The 12,240-nt window shown below is 42.6% G+C and overlaps 1 protein-coding gene across 4 annotated transcripts in view; it reads right to left on the reverse strand.

The window, feature by feature from the left end:
• Add2 (adducin 2) overlaps positions 1-11,589 on the reverse strand; it is a 107,381-nt gene extending 95,792 nt beyond the window's left edge. The window contains exon 1 of one of the 4 annotated variants that reach the window (XM_074049918.1): positions 11,179-11,589. The gene's annotated coding sequence lies outside the window, so the exon portion shown is untranslated. Of the gene's footprint in view, positions 1-10,587; positions 10,733-10,948; positions 11,070-11,178 lie in introns of those variants that run through there. The other 3 variants (XM_074049920.1, XM_074049919.1, XM_074049921.1) reach the window with 3 other exon arrangements.
• Between the last annotated feature and the right edge of the window lie 651 nt (positions 11,590-12,240).

Consider the following 12,240-nt stretch of genomic DNA (forward strand, 5'->3'; position numbering starts at 1 on the left):
GTCTTTGAATTTAAATTGTGGCCATGACAATAGTTCATTACTACTTTGTATGGCTTGATCACAGACTAATGTTCTTGGCTTTTAATTCAAAATGGTAGGCCTATCTCCATATCCCTAAGTTTCTGTCTCTCCTTGCCCTCCATTACATTGATCAGAAGAGGATAAAAACAGAATTCCAAAATGACACAATAAAGCAGGTCATGACCAGAAGAGAGACTTCAGCAACTTCCTGAAGGACAAAAAGCAGAAGGGGGACTGGTGACTAATGTCTGAGAGAGAAAGAAGATTCAGCCTAGATTTCGGGCAGAGGAGGACAAAGCCAAGGAAGCAGCCAATCTGTGTGGCTTAACCCTGAAGACATCCGGAACTCAGATGGCAGGTACTACAGGGAGTAGGAAGAAAACACAGATGCTCAACATGGGCATGGACTGCAGGCCTCCATACAAAGCAGCACACCCTGCCCACGACCTCTCCCATGCCCACATATGGTGATCCAGGGCAGGCCCTTAGCAGGGGTTTACCTTCTCTCAAAATAGCATGCCTGTGCTGCTATTTCTGCAGTTTCCAAATTGATCAGCTTCAATCACAGGTGAATCTTCTTAGAGAAAACACACATTGCAAGAGAGAACTATGATGGTGTTAGTGACCCCAACGGAAAGTCCCTCTCAGAGGTTGCCTACAGAGCCCCAGATAACAGAATCTATTTGAAGGATTCCTGGCAAAGTTGTCTACGTTAGTGGCTCAAGGGTTGAAATACTGGAGTGCCTGAGAAGGACATGAAATCCTAACAAGTTACTTACTGTGCTGTGAATATCAACCCAATTAGATACTGGACACTTCAGGAGTTTCCAAATACCTTGTGGAAAAACCATAGAAACCAACTGTGGCTGTGGAACTCAGTGAATATTTAACCACTTTGAGAATGCAAACGTAAATGAAGAACTAGAGCGAAGGAGGACGAAGGCAAGGGAGGTGGTGGAGAGGCCTTATCACGTAGAATGTTGAGTGTTGAGTGACTGTCAACAGTTGAAGGAGAAATCTCCTTGTAATACATACACCGCCTGGTGCTTCGCAGAAGACCAGGAGAAAGGCAGTGAGGAGATGGAGGCAGGGTGCAAATCAGCTTCGTCCTTGACTTTCGTGGCAGATAGTCACAAATTGATGATTGAAGTTGATAAATTCAGATGAAGGATTTGGGTGGGGAAGGGATTATTGTTTTATATTAGAACCGCTTCAGTCCTATTCGACTTATGAACTATGTACCTGTGTTTATCTTAAAAACTAAAAATTTACCCAGGTCTGGTGGCACATAACTAATTCCAGCAGGAGGACCACAAGTTCTAGGCCAGCCTGGGTTATAGGGTGAGACCCTGTCTCAAAAGAAAAAAGAAAAAAAAGCTAAAAAACTGGGTGCCAGTGGTTCACACAAATAATCCTAGCTATTTAGGAGGCGGAGACTGGAAGGATCACAGTTCAAGGCCAGCCCTGGCAAATAGTTCATGAGACCCCCATCTCCAAAATAATCAGAGCAAATAGACTGGAGGTATGACTCAAGAGGCAGTCCCCCAAAATGCGAACAGAAGAATAAGAAAGAAAACTAATGGTCTATTTTATGAAATAAGAGGAAGTCTCCCACAGTACGGTAGAAGCAAGCTGGAACGGTTAGACTGGCTATTGAATAACTATGGTAACAGATGTAACTAATTTAGGACACAAATGAGGGTGTTGGAGCAAGCTAAGACACACGTTGTGTTAAGAGGGATGAGAATAAATTCTAAATAAAGGGATGCTGAGATAATCAGTATGGATGTTCTGCCATCTGACACAGTAAAGAGGAAAGAAGCGGACCCGCCCTCGCTTGTCCTATGTCTTTTCACTGTAAATTTAAAAAGTAAAAGGCAAATCCTAAGGGGGCCCCATGTGGAGTAAAGAAAGTGAACATGATGAAATTCATACTCAATAAAATAACACAGATGGAAAATCATGTCCATTGTTAAATGAAATGTTGTCTTCATTAAGCCCCCAAGCATTTTGAAGTTTGATGAGTTCACTTGTTCTTCCTTCAGAAAAAAACAAAACAAAACAATTTATCGGTGACATTCAAATGCACTTGAATGGATTTTTCCTTCAACAAAATGATTCACAACTACCCTTTCAACATTTCACAGAAAATTACCAAAGGAATGTAAAATTAGGAACAAATCCACTTCGCTTGGGTTACCAGGAAGCTGCCATCCACGCACAGGAACTGTGGGGGACCAGCATCTTCACATGGTTCCTCCCATCCAAAACACGATGTTCTATCTCTTGGGTAAATGTTGGGGTACATATTTCCTGTGAAAATGTCCATTTTATCAAGAGCTTCACACATGGTAGGTTCGATAATGCATGTTCTTAGGATTCTAATTCTTTCTCACCTTTGTTCCATATGTTTCCCGCATTGTAAATTTTATTTCACTTTTTATCTTAGACTTGCTGGAAATTTGTCTCTTTTACTGACTGTCTAAAAGACAAAAGGTGTGGGAGGGCACATAGGAGGAAAAAGCTCCATGAAAAGTGCAGAAACTGAGGGGGGCTTTCAGAAGGATGAAATAGTTTGGCTTACCTTGGAGTGCAATGTGGAGGAGGAAGAGGGAAGACAGTAGAGGTAAGAAAGGAGTTTGGGCTTCATCCTGAGGGGAGAAGAATGTAAGATTCGATTTCTGTTCCAGAAAGATCAACTATGGATGAAGGGAAGCTGGGCTAAAAGCAGGGAAGAGGAGGGCATTCTGAACACTCCCGCCAGGAGCAGTGTGACCAAATGCAACAGAGACCCATGCAAACAAGCCCTGGAGGGATCACCTCATCAACATGGGAGCCAACATCTAGCTGGTTCCATGCAAGCTACTAGAATCAGAGAGCCATGAGCCTCCCTTTCTAGATCAGTCTTCAAGCAGAGTGGGAGGAAGACCCATGAATTCTCTCATGTCTGCTTTGGACGGACTTTCTGTCTTCTTATTTCATCTCTCTCCTCTTTGCACGTGGCCTAATCTGGCCACCAGCCCTGACTGGTCTGTGTCAGGTCCAATCAACTGTCTGTGTGCATAAGGAAATAAGGTGAAGGTATTCTTTGGACTGACACTGACAGAAGCCAGAGGGATTTGCTTTGAGGCTGGGCACAGGGAAGACCATTCCAGATATCGAATGGAACACTGAAATTTGCTTTTGGGAGCTCACGTCCTGAGAGCCCCAGCCTCCAGGTCCTGCACTGAGAGCTTGTGGGATGAGGCTCTATGTCAGATCAAATACAGGAGGCCAAGAAACATTTATTTCTATACTTAAGTATCTTTATTTTTAGCAACATCTGTTGAAGTAACCACAACCAACCATGTCTAAAGTTGAATATGTTACAGCCCTGCATTTGTGTAATCTCCCTCAGCTCATCAAGATTGGGGGCCTACCACTCAACTTGGGAATGCTGGTAGAGTTCCTGGAGCCCTTCAACTTCCATTCCCACCCCCACCCCACTGATCATGCCATAGCCCATCTAGCCCTGAGGCATTTGAGACTGAGGATTACTATAGCACTCAACTGGAAGGGCATCCCACTTCTTCCCTGGAGGGCCACGGGTTGAAGCATAGGCTGGCAGATGTTGGCTGGCACTATCTGTACCATGTCTTCTATAGGATCCTAAAAGAATACAGGTCGACTCTTCTCTCTCTGCTATCTAAAACTAAAAGATCTGTTTTTCTTGTTGTATTTGTCTTTGGTCATTTTGAAGAGATGAAAGGTAAATACTTAGTCCCCTGGTGCCACCTTGTAGCTATCTTCATTCATGTGCATATGACCCTGAACTTTCAGCCCAGGTTTCTCTTTCAGGGCTTTGTCCAAACCCAGACATCTGCCTCTCTACTGGCCATCTTCACTTCAAATTCATCTTGTCTAAAACTGACCACTGTCATCCACAAATTGCTTCCTCCTTGGCTGTGCTAGTTACCCAATAAATGGACAAAGAGAGTTTAAAGCACCAACAGAGCAGGGGCTCCAAACACTGGTAGGATGAACTTGGTTATAATGAACTTGATATATATTTTGAATCATCACAATAGTCATTATGGGGCTGAAGCTATAGTTCAAGGGGCTGGGCTTGATCCTCAGCACTGTGCAAAACAAAAGTCATCAACATGGAGATATTATAGTCATAAAATTGAGCAAGACACAAATGGTACAACTGCAATTTTATTAAGTTAAGAGAAACAAATCTGATCTATTTTGTTTGGGGATGCAAATTTAGGATATAAAATTATAAAAGAAAGCAAGTAAATGGCTACCATAAAGAAAAGTGAATGATGACCTCCAGGAAGAAGGAGGGAAATGTGGTCAGAAGAAGCAGAAGACTCGGCAAGCTGGCAAGGTCCTGCTCTTTAATTGCATGCTAGTCAGCCGGGCACTGGCTCTATAGAGATTTGTTAAGCTGTATATTTGTTTTATGCAATTTTCTATATGTGTGTTGTGGGTTTCTAAAAAAAAATTTAATGAAGTAGGGGGTGTATTTAATGAGGGATGGGGGTGTAAATCAGTGGTAGAGCATCTCACCTAACATGTGCAAACCCCTGTCCTCAGCACCATACTCAATAAGTAAGTAAATAAATAAGTCATTGCAAGGGAAAAACAATCTAAAACTTTCCTGGACTTTCTTACATTTTTTTTATGTTGGCAATAAACTTGTCCTCCATAATACAGAACACTGAAAGACAAGAACAAAATACACTCTTTAGGTGAAAGGATTTTGATGAAGAATGATATACTCCAAAAGTATGTCTGTATAAGGGCACCAAAAAGGAGTTCTTAGACAGGTGAGAGCAAACACAAGATATTACATTTTCTGAAAAAGAAGTAGGTACAAATAAAGACTGAGTATAAGAAAAAGTTTGACCCTATACAATACAGAATCTAGATAACAGCTGTTAAGGTGGTTATGAAACATAACATAAATGCCAAAAATAATTCTGGAAAGCAAAAGAATGCATCATTTTTCCTTCAAAAGAAAAGATAACCTGGATCTGAAAACCAATACATTTTTAAGAAATTAACTGGGATATGGGAAAGAAATTAAAGTTTTAAATCATTATTTGGGGGGAGAATAGATACAACTAATTTTTTAACATCAGTGAAAAAAAATACCAAAAAAAAAATAGCTAGTTAACTTTCCTTTTATTTCAAGAACGAGGAAACCTTAGACCACACATAAGGAGTGAGAAACTAGTCTGGAAGTCTTTTTAAAATGTAAAATAAGACTTTAGAAGATCAAATATGTCATTTATATTAAATGTGAACTTGGTCAGAAAAATCCAATTATGATGCTTAAAAACAGACATTGGATGGAAGTATAGCTCAGTGGTACAGCACGTGCTCAAAGGCTCTGAGTTCCATCCACAAGACCAAAAAAAAAAAAAAAAAGAAACAAAGACAAAATTCAAAATAACATAGAACAAGAAAAGTTTAAAATATTTAAATGAACATGATACTAGGGAAATAATTTTTTTTAAAGACAGGATCTCATTTTTATTATCATACAATAAAATTTAAGATAAAACAAAACATACAATGTGATAAAGAGCTGTGGAAATAAAGATTTATTCCATAATGGCAAGTCAGAAGTCACAGGTGTTTATGTCAATTAGGATGATCAAGCACCACAGCTTGCTGGCACTGTCCTGGTTTTAGCACTGAAAGTCCCCTTCTAGGAAGCCCACAAGGCTTCCTAATTCCTGTGCAATTAGGGCCCCAAGTAACGCATTATCAAATATACCTCTGTGACTCTGTGTGTGTGTGTGTGTGTGTGTGTGTGTGTGTGTGTGTGTAATATCAAAGATTGTCCAGTCACCCAGTGTCTGTGGGTTCTGCATGGAGATTCAATCAACCTTAGATTGAAGATACTCAGTTAAAAACTTGTGTCTCTACCATGAGCCAGCTGACCCAGCTGTCTCACTTTTAGGTAATATATTCCAAGGAAATGATACCAGCGTGTGGTGCCTGTGTTTGTTGTGTACTATTCACAATAGCTAAGGTATGGAATCAACCTAGATGCCCATCAATGGATGAATGAACAAAGAAAATGTGGCATGTATACACAATAGATTACTATTCAGCCACAAAAAATAATGATATTCTAACATTTTCAGCAAAGTGGATAGAACTGGAGTATATGCTAAATGAAATAAGTCAGACTCAGACAAGTTCTGCATGTTCTCTCGCATATGTGCATGTCTTTTTTAATGTCATTTGGAATGTGTATTAGTGATTTCTAGAGGCTGGAAAGGGTCGGAAGGAAGGAAAGAGAGAGAGGCTACTTAACAGATACCCAAACACAGTTAGATAAAAGGAGTAAGTTTTAGTGTTCCACAACAGTGAGCAGACTATAATTCACAATAACTTATTATACATTTTATGAATAACTAGAAGAGAGAGGCTCACGGCTCAAAATACCAAGCAATAACAAGGAGGTGGAAGCATTAATTATCTTGATTTGATCAGTACAAGGCATATACATGTATTGAAATACTACACTGGATCCTATAAATAAGAGTAATTATTTTGTGTTAAAAATGTTAATGTTTAAGGAGATGGAAATGTTAACTACCCTGGCTTAATCATTGCACACTGTATACACATACTGAATTATTACACTGTACCCCATAAATTTATATAATTAAAATAAAATAAATCAATAAATTTATTTCAGTTGACACAATTTAACTTTATACCCTACAGAGAATAGACTTTCTTTTCACTTCATACAAAAGCCTTGGCAAACCATCCATACATCATTTATCTTAGAAAAAAGGCAGGGATGACTCTTTGCTAGAAGCTTGCTATTCCATGGGTACTTTTGAGTTTGGGAGATTTAAAGGTGGTGGTTGAAGACAAAAGTAGTTTTTGGTAGAACAACCTTAAAACCTTTCAAGCTAACCCTGGTAGAAAAAGGTACATAGAGTCAAAAACACTGAAGCAGCAATCTCTTTGTAGAGATTCAAAATTCTACTCCAGAAATCCTGGGTGTGCCCTTGTTCATAGTTCAAAGTGCTTAAATTACATCAAAATCTCTTTTGAAGGAAAAAAAATTTCTCATGGGCCTGAGGATTGACTTCAGCCACTTTTAATAAAAGGTAACTTAAATATGAATATTGAAAAAAACCTGTGCCTTAGCCAGGTGCCAGTGGCTCATACCTGTTATCCTAGCTACTTGGAAGGCTGAGATTGGAAGGATCACAGTTCCAGGTCAGCCGTGGGAAATAGTTTGTGAGACCCCCATCTCCAAAATAACCAGAGCAAAATGTAGTGAAGGTGTGGCTCAAGTGGTAGACACCTGCTTTGCAAGTGCAAAGCCCTGAGTTCATGACCCAGTCTCACCCAAATAAAACAGCAACAACAAAAAAACCTATATTTTATAATTTTTATACTACTAAAATGCCAAAATAAATATATATTTAAATACAACTATCAAATTGTCAAAAAGAAAGCTGATTTTATTGCAGTGGGTAATACTATCTTGCTGAAACTAAAACATGATTCCAAGTTGATGCAAAAACATAGCTTCAGGCCTAGTTTCCACATAGTATCATTTTCTAAATTTTAATTGCAACAGAACTAATGCAGACAATGCACACAGCACACTGTGAAAAGCAATACCCCAAAGATGTGTTTACTACTTGAAGAAAATCAGGTATCATAAGTTGAAATTCTGCCATCAAGCTATCCTGGGAGTGCCTACACAATTGAGCCTTCATTTCATGCTATAAAAAATAGTCATTGCTAACATTTATGGAACTTTACCACATGCTCCATATCTTTCAATGTTCATAAAATCACTATGAAATCCCCATATTATAAAATCAATACTGCATCCCCATATTGTCACAAAAGGAAGGAAACTGAAGAACACAGAGCTAGAGAGACTTGCCCAAACTCTCAGAGCTGGTATGTTGGAAAACAGGATTTAAAGTCAGGTAATCCGGCTGTGTTTAAGCACACACTAACTGCCTCATTACCTCTGATGTTAAGGTATTTTTACTGGGACTTACTTGATCTGCATTGAATGAAGATCTAAGTCCAATTACTGCTAACACCAGCAGCAGTGACTTTTCATTACATTTTTACTGCAACACCTTCTGCTAATAAATTACTGCAATTTGGTCCATAGGAAAGTGGAAATGGTATGAGATCCTCATTCCTTGCCAATATAGCAGTGGTCACCAGAAGCCAATTCTTTTAAGTTTGGCAGGCCTGTGCCCTGTGCAGACCAACCTCTCTGTCCCCTCCCTCCGTCTGTGCTGTGACTGACCCACCAGGCCTGCCCCTGGCTCAAACCAGAAGACACAGTGGCAAACTCAGGTCCCAGCACTGGTGTGGCACTTGCCATCAAATGATCCAGAACATATTTTTAATTATTTAAGATTATCACCAGAATAAAGCTATTCATTGTAGCAAATACAAGATCCCTCAAAATACACGTATCCTTAGAACATCAGGACTGTAAGAGACCTGTGGTGTAGCAACATGGCTGACACCAAGGAGACACTAAAAACAAGTATGTAAAACTCATCCTGTGCCTGTCAAGATGATGATTGAAGACATTGTTCCAAACACTATTTGGAAAAAATTAAAATCAAGAACTGTTGTTTCGCTAAAGAAGTTTGTGTGTGTGTGTGTGTGTGTGTGTGTGTGTGTGTGTGTGTGTGTGTGTGTGTGTTTACATTATTCTGGACATTTGACATTTCATGTTTTGGGTTTTGCACAACTCTTACCATGATTTATAATTACATATTCATTTGAGAGACTTCTTGGTGAGGGTCCATTTCTTGCATTTAAGTGTCATTAGAAGAGAGACCCTGTCTATCTGAGTAACCTCTTTGTTTCCAGAACTTCTCACAGAACCTGGTATTTGTTCAGTGGGCAAGTGTGTGAATGAGTAAAAGAATGAATCAAACATAGGAGCCATGGGCTGCTCTGTTGCCTTTTTGTGTTAGAGCTAGATTCGTCTCCTGCTGCAGTGTCTCTACCCTGAATATTCTTTTTTTCTTTTCCTTCTACTTCTAAGTTAGGCTACCTTGTTATATTTTATGAATTCCTATAAACTGTCTTAAATCCCTTATGAAACAAGGTATGACATAAATACATTTTCCAAAATCTTTTTTATATATGTTTAAAATCTTAACACTAAACCTTCTGTCAACAAGCATATTTGATCATCTGTAAACCTTAAGAATAGCTGAAGTTTGCTAACTCCAGCACTGTACTAATATTTAAAGCAAATTCCAAGCAAGTCCAGAAACCACAGGTGGGGTAGCATTTCAGGTGACACCACTGTGTACTGTGTATGGGACAAGCCCATTTCTAATAGGGCTCAGCAATCTGATGGACAAGAGTGAACATAGGGCTTGCTATAAAACTGCTATGGATTTTGGATTAAAAATGATTAGTCTGTCGGGTTTTCAAAATATATTGGCATCATGCTCATAATGCAGTTTGCTTTCCTTTATGCTCTACATGAGGGAGGGGGAGGGGAGTGAGGGTGCTTGGCAGGACCCTGGCTCATAGCACTGAGAAAAGTCTGTTCAGTTCTCAGAACAAAGATAGAATGTTGTAACAAAAGCAAAAATATTTGGCTGGGGATGTAGCTCAGTGGTGGAATACTTGCCTAGGGTGAGGGAAGCTCTGGGCTCAAACCCTAGCACGGTGAAACAATAAATAAATAGCTAAATAAACAAACAGCTAAATAACTGGTGTTTCAAAAACGAAAGCGAAAATACTGAGTGCCTTGACTTCCCTTTAAAAATCTCCAATAGACTTGCAGGTTTGAAAGGTCACAGGGATCTTCTCTGGTCCCATTCATTTAAAGCACCTTGCTTCAAATGTTGACCACCTATTTTTTGTTCCCCCTTAAACCATAACTTTCAAAAGCCATTATTGCAAACATCCCTAACTGCACATCTCACAAATTCTAAGTAGCCCAGAAACTCGATGGGAAAGAAGAAGGGCACGACTGCACTGCCTGCGCTCCCACCAGGACGCCAGAGCAACCCCTCCTTCAGGGTTAGTCAGAAATATCCACACAGAAACTGAGATTTGATTTCTATTATTTCACAAGGCTCACTTGAGTCCACTGAATCTTGGATGACAAACTGCCAGAGGAGGGAGCAGTGGGTGTAAAGAAACAGATGGGTAATAATCGTTTGTCATTGATAAGTGACATTTTTTAGACAATTTGATAGGGTGTGGGCTGGAGCTGGCTTTTTTTAATTTTTTAATTTTTTTGGTAATTTTTATTTATTTATGGCAAGGGATGGAGATCAGGGGGGAGAAAAGAAGAAAAAGCAAGACAATAGGCCAGACTGAGTGTCTGACCAGCATCCTAAAGCAGTCTGCCCTCCCCCCCTTCCCCCCAACACCAGGTAGGCTGTGGCGATTTCAAAACAAACAGACTTCAAGACATGCAGACGCAGTCTCCCGCCTCTTGGACCGAAGGGTGGCCTTCTCCCGCGTAGCAGGAGGGGAGGGGAACGCAGAAGAGAGGAGGGGGGACATGGAAGCTAAACACGAACAGACCAGTAACACCTCTTCAAGTCCAGTGGCCTTTTTCCCTCCAAAGTGGTGGAGTCGCATAAAAATCCACACCCTCGGGCCGCTCACGTGCCAGGCCAGTCGCCCTGATCCGCATGCGGGTGGCTGCAGGCGCCGCTCCTGCTCCGCGCGCCCGGCCCCTGCGGTGGAGCCCCAGGCCTGGGGGACTGCGCCCAGCCAGGCTGGCGGAGCGCACAGCCGGGCTCACCAGGAGGGCGGAGGCCCGCCCAGCAGCAAGGGAAGGGAGGGGCGACGCTGCCAGGCAAGGTTGATGAGACCAAGAAAAAAGCTACACCAGTCAGGCGCTATGCTCCACGAGAGGGTCCCACCGTCCCCATGTGGGTACCTGCGCTTGCAGCCCCGATTTCCAAAGACAGCTCCATGTTACATCCTCATCAGAAACCTTTAGGTGTAAGCCACACAGCCAAGACCAGGGCTGCGTCGCAGAAGCGCATGCAAACAGCCTTCCACCCTGCTGGACTAGCCGGCTCCCGCACGCACGTAGGCAGGATGCTTACCGGTCTTAAGAGCTATTGAACCACCACCACTGTGGCGAGCCCACCAGCACGGCCTTACCTCCTGCGCGACATCGGATCCATCGCTGGTCTGCCACTGCGGGTCGGTATGTGTTTTTCTGTAGCTTTTTGGATGCGCTTCATAAATCCACCCGGCTACTCTGCACCCATCCTGCAGCCCGCACTTGTCAGAGCTGCGGGGAATCCCAGCAGCGGTTCAGCTTCTCTGCGTCGGTGGTAATTACAGGGCGCAGAGGCTGCCACTCCTTGACAAAAGGCTCTGGTTCCCGCGCGTCCGTCCCTTACGGCCCTCCGATCAGAATTAAATCCATTTCCCGCAGGAGGCTGGGAGGAAATGCGAGCTCTCGGCCGTGCGCGCTGACAAAAGGCGGCCTCCTCGCGGTGTCCACAGCGCCCCCTCTAGCGGGCCGCTTGGGCCGGAGGGCGGAGGTGCTGCAGTGTCCCCGCCCGCCCGCGCCCGCAGTGCCGCTGCCCGCTGCCAGCTGCAGCAAACCCGCACGGCCCTCTGCCACGTCCACCGCGCTCCGCACCGCTCACTGCCCGGGACAGCCCAGGGCTAAAGCGAGGACCCTGTTAGTAGGAAGGAAACAGAAGCATACGCTCTGTTAGGGGATGAACCTTCCTGGGTTTTGAAAAAAACAAACCTCTTACACTTGGAGGTTTTTTTGGCGGGGGAGGGAGCGGGGGAGAGAGATCTTGCCTTGGAAGGTAACTCTGTAAGCGATGTAGTGATGTTAAGGCAATTGTTATGACTGAATTCCAAACCCAAATGATCTCTATCTGAATTCTGACTCCATTTTCAACTAGGACCAGATTTTTGTTAGTGTCCTGGCTCCCAGGCTCTGAGCTCGGTTCCCTCCAACTTGCAGGCATCCTCCTCTCACCCCTCCCCCTCCCCATCTCCCACCTTGCCCCACTCCCACCTCACAGGGAACAGATGTGTAGGGAATGGGAAACTGGATGGGGAACCAGGCCCTTGGTCACAGTCACAAACCTGCCATTTGCCAGTTGTGTGACCTGGATGAAGCCACCTGACTCTCTGGGTCTCACTGTCTTCCCCTGGAAAACCACATTGTTCCTAGGGCTAGGAACCACAAAGTTC

Source organism: Castor canadensis, chromosome 12, assembly GCF_047511655.1.
Source record: "Castor canadensis chromosome 12, mCasCan1.hap1v2, whole genome shotgun sequence".
Lineage (NCBI taxonomy): Eukaryota > Metazoa > Chordata > Mammalia > Rodentia > Castoridae > Castor > Castor canadensis.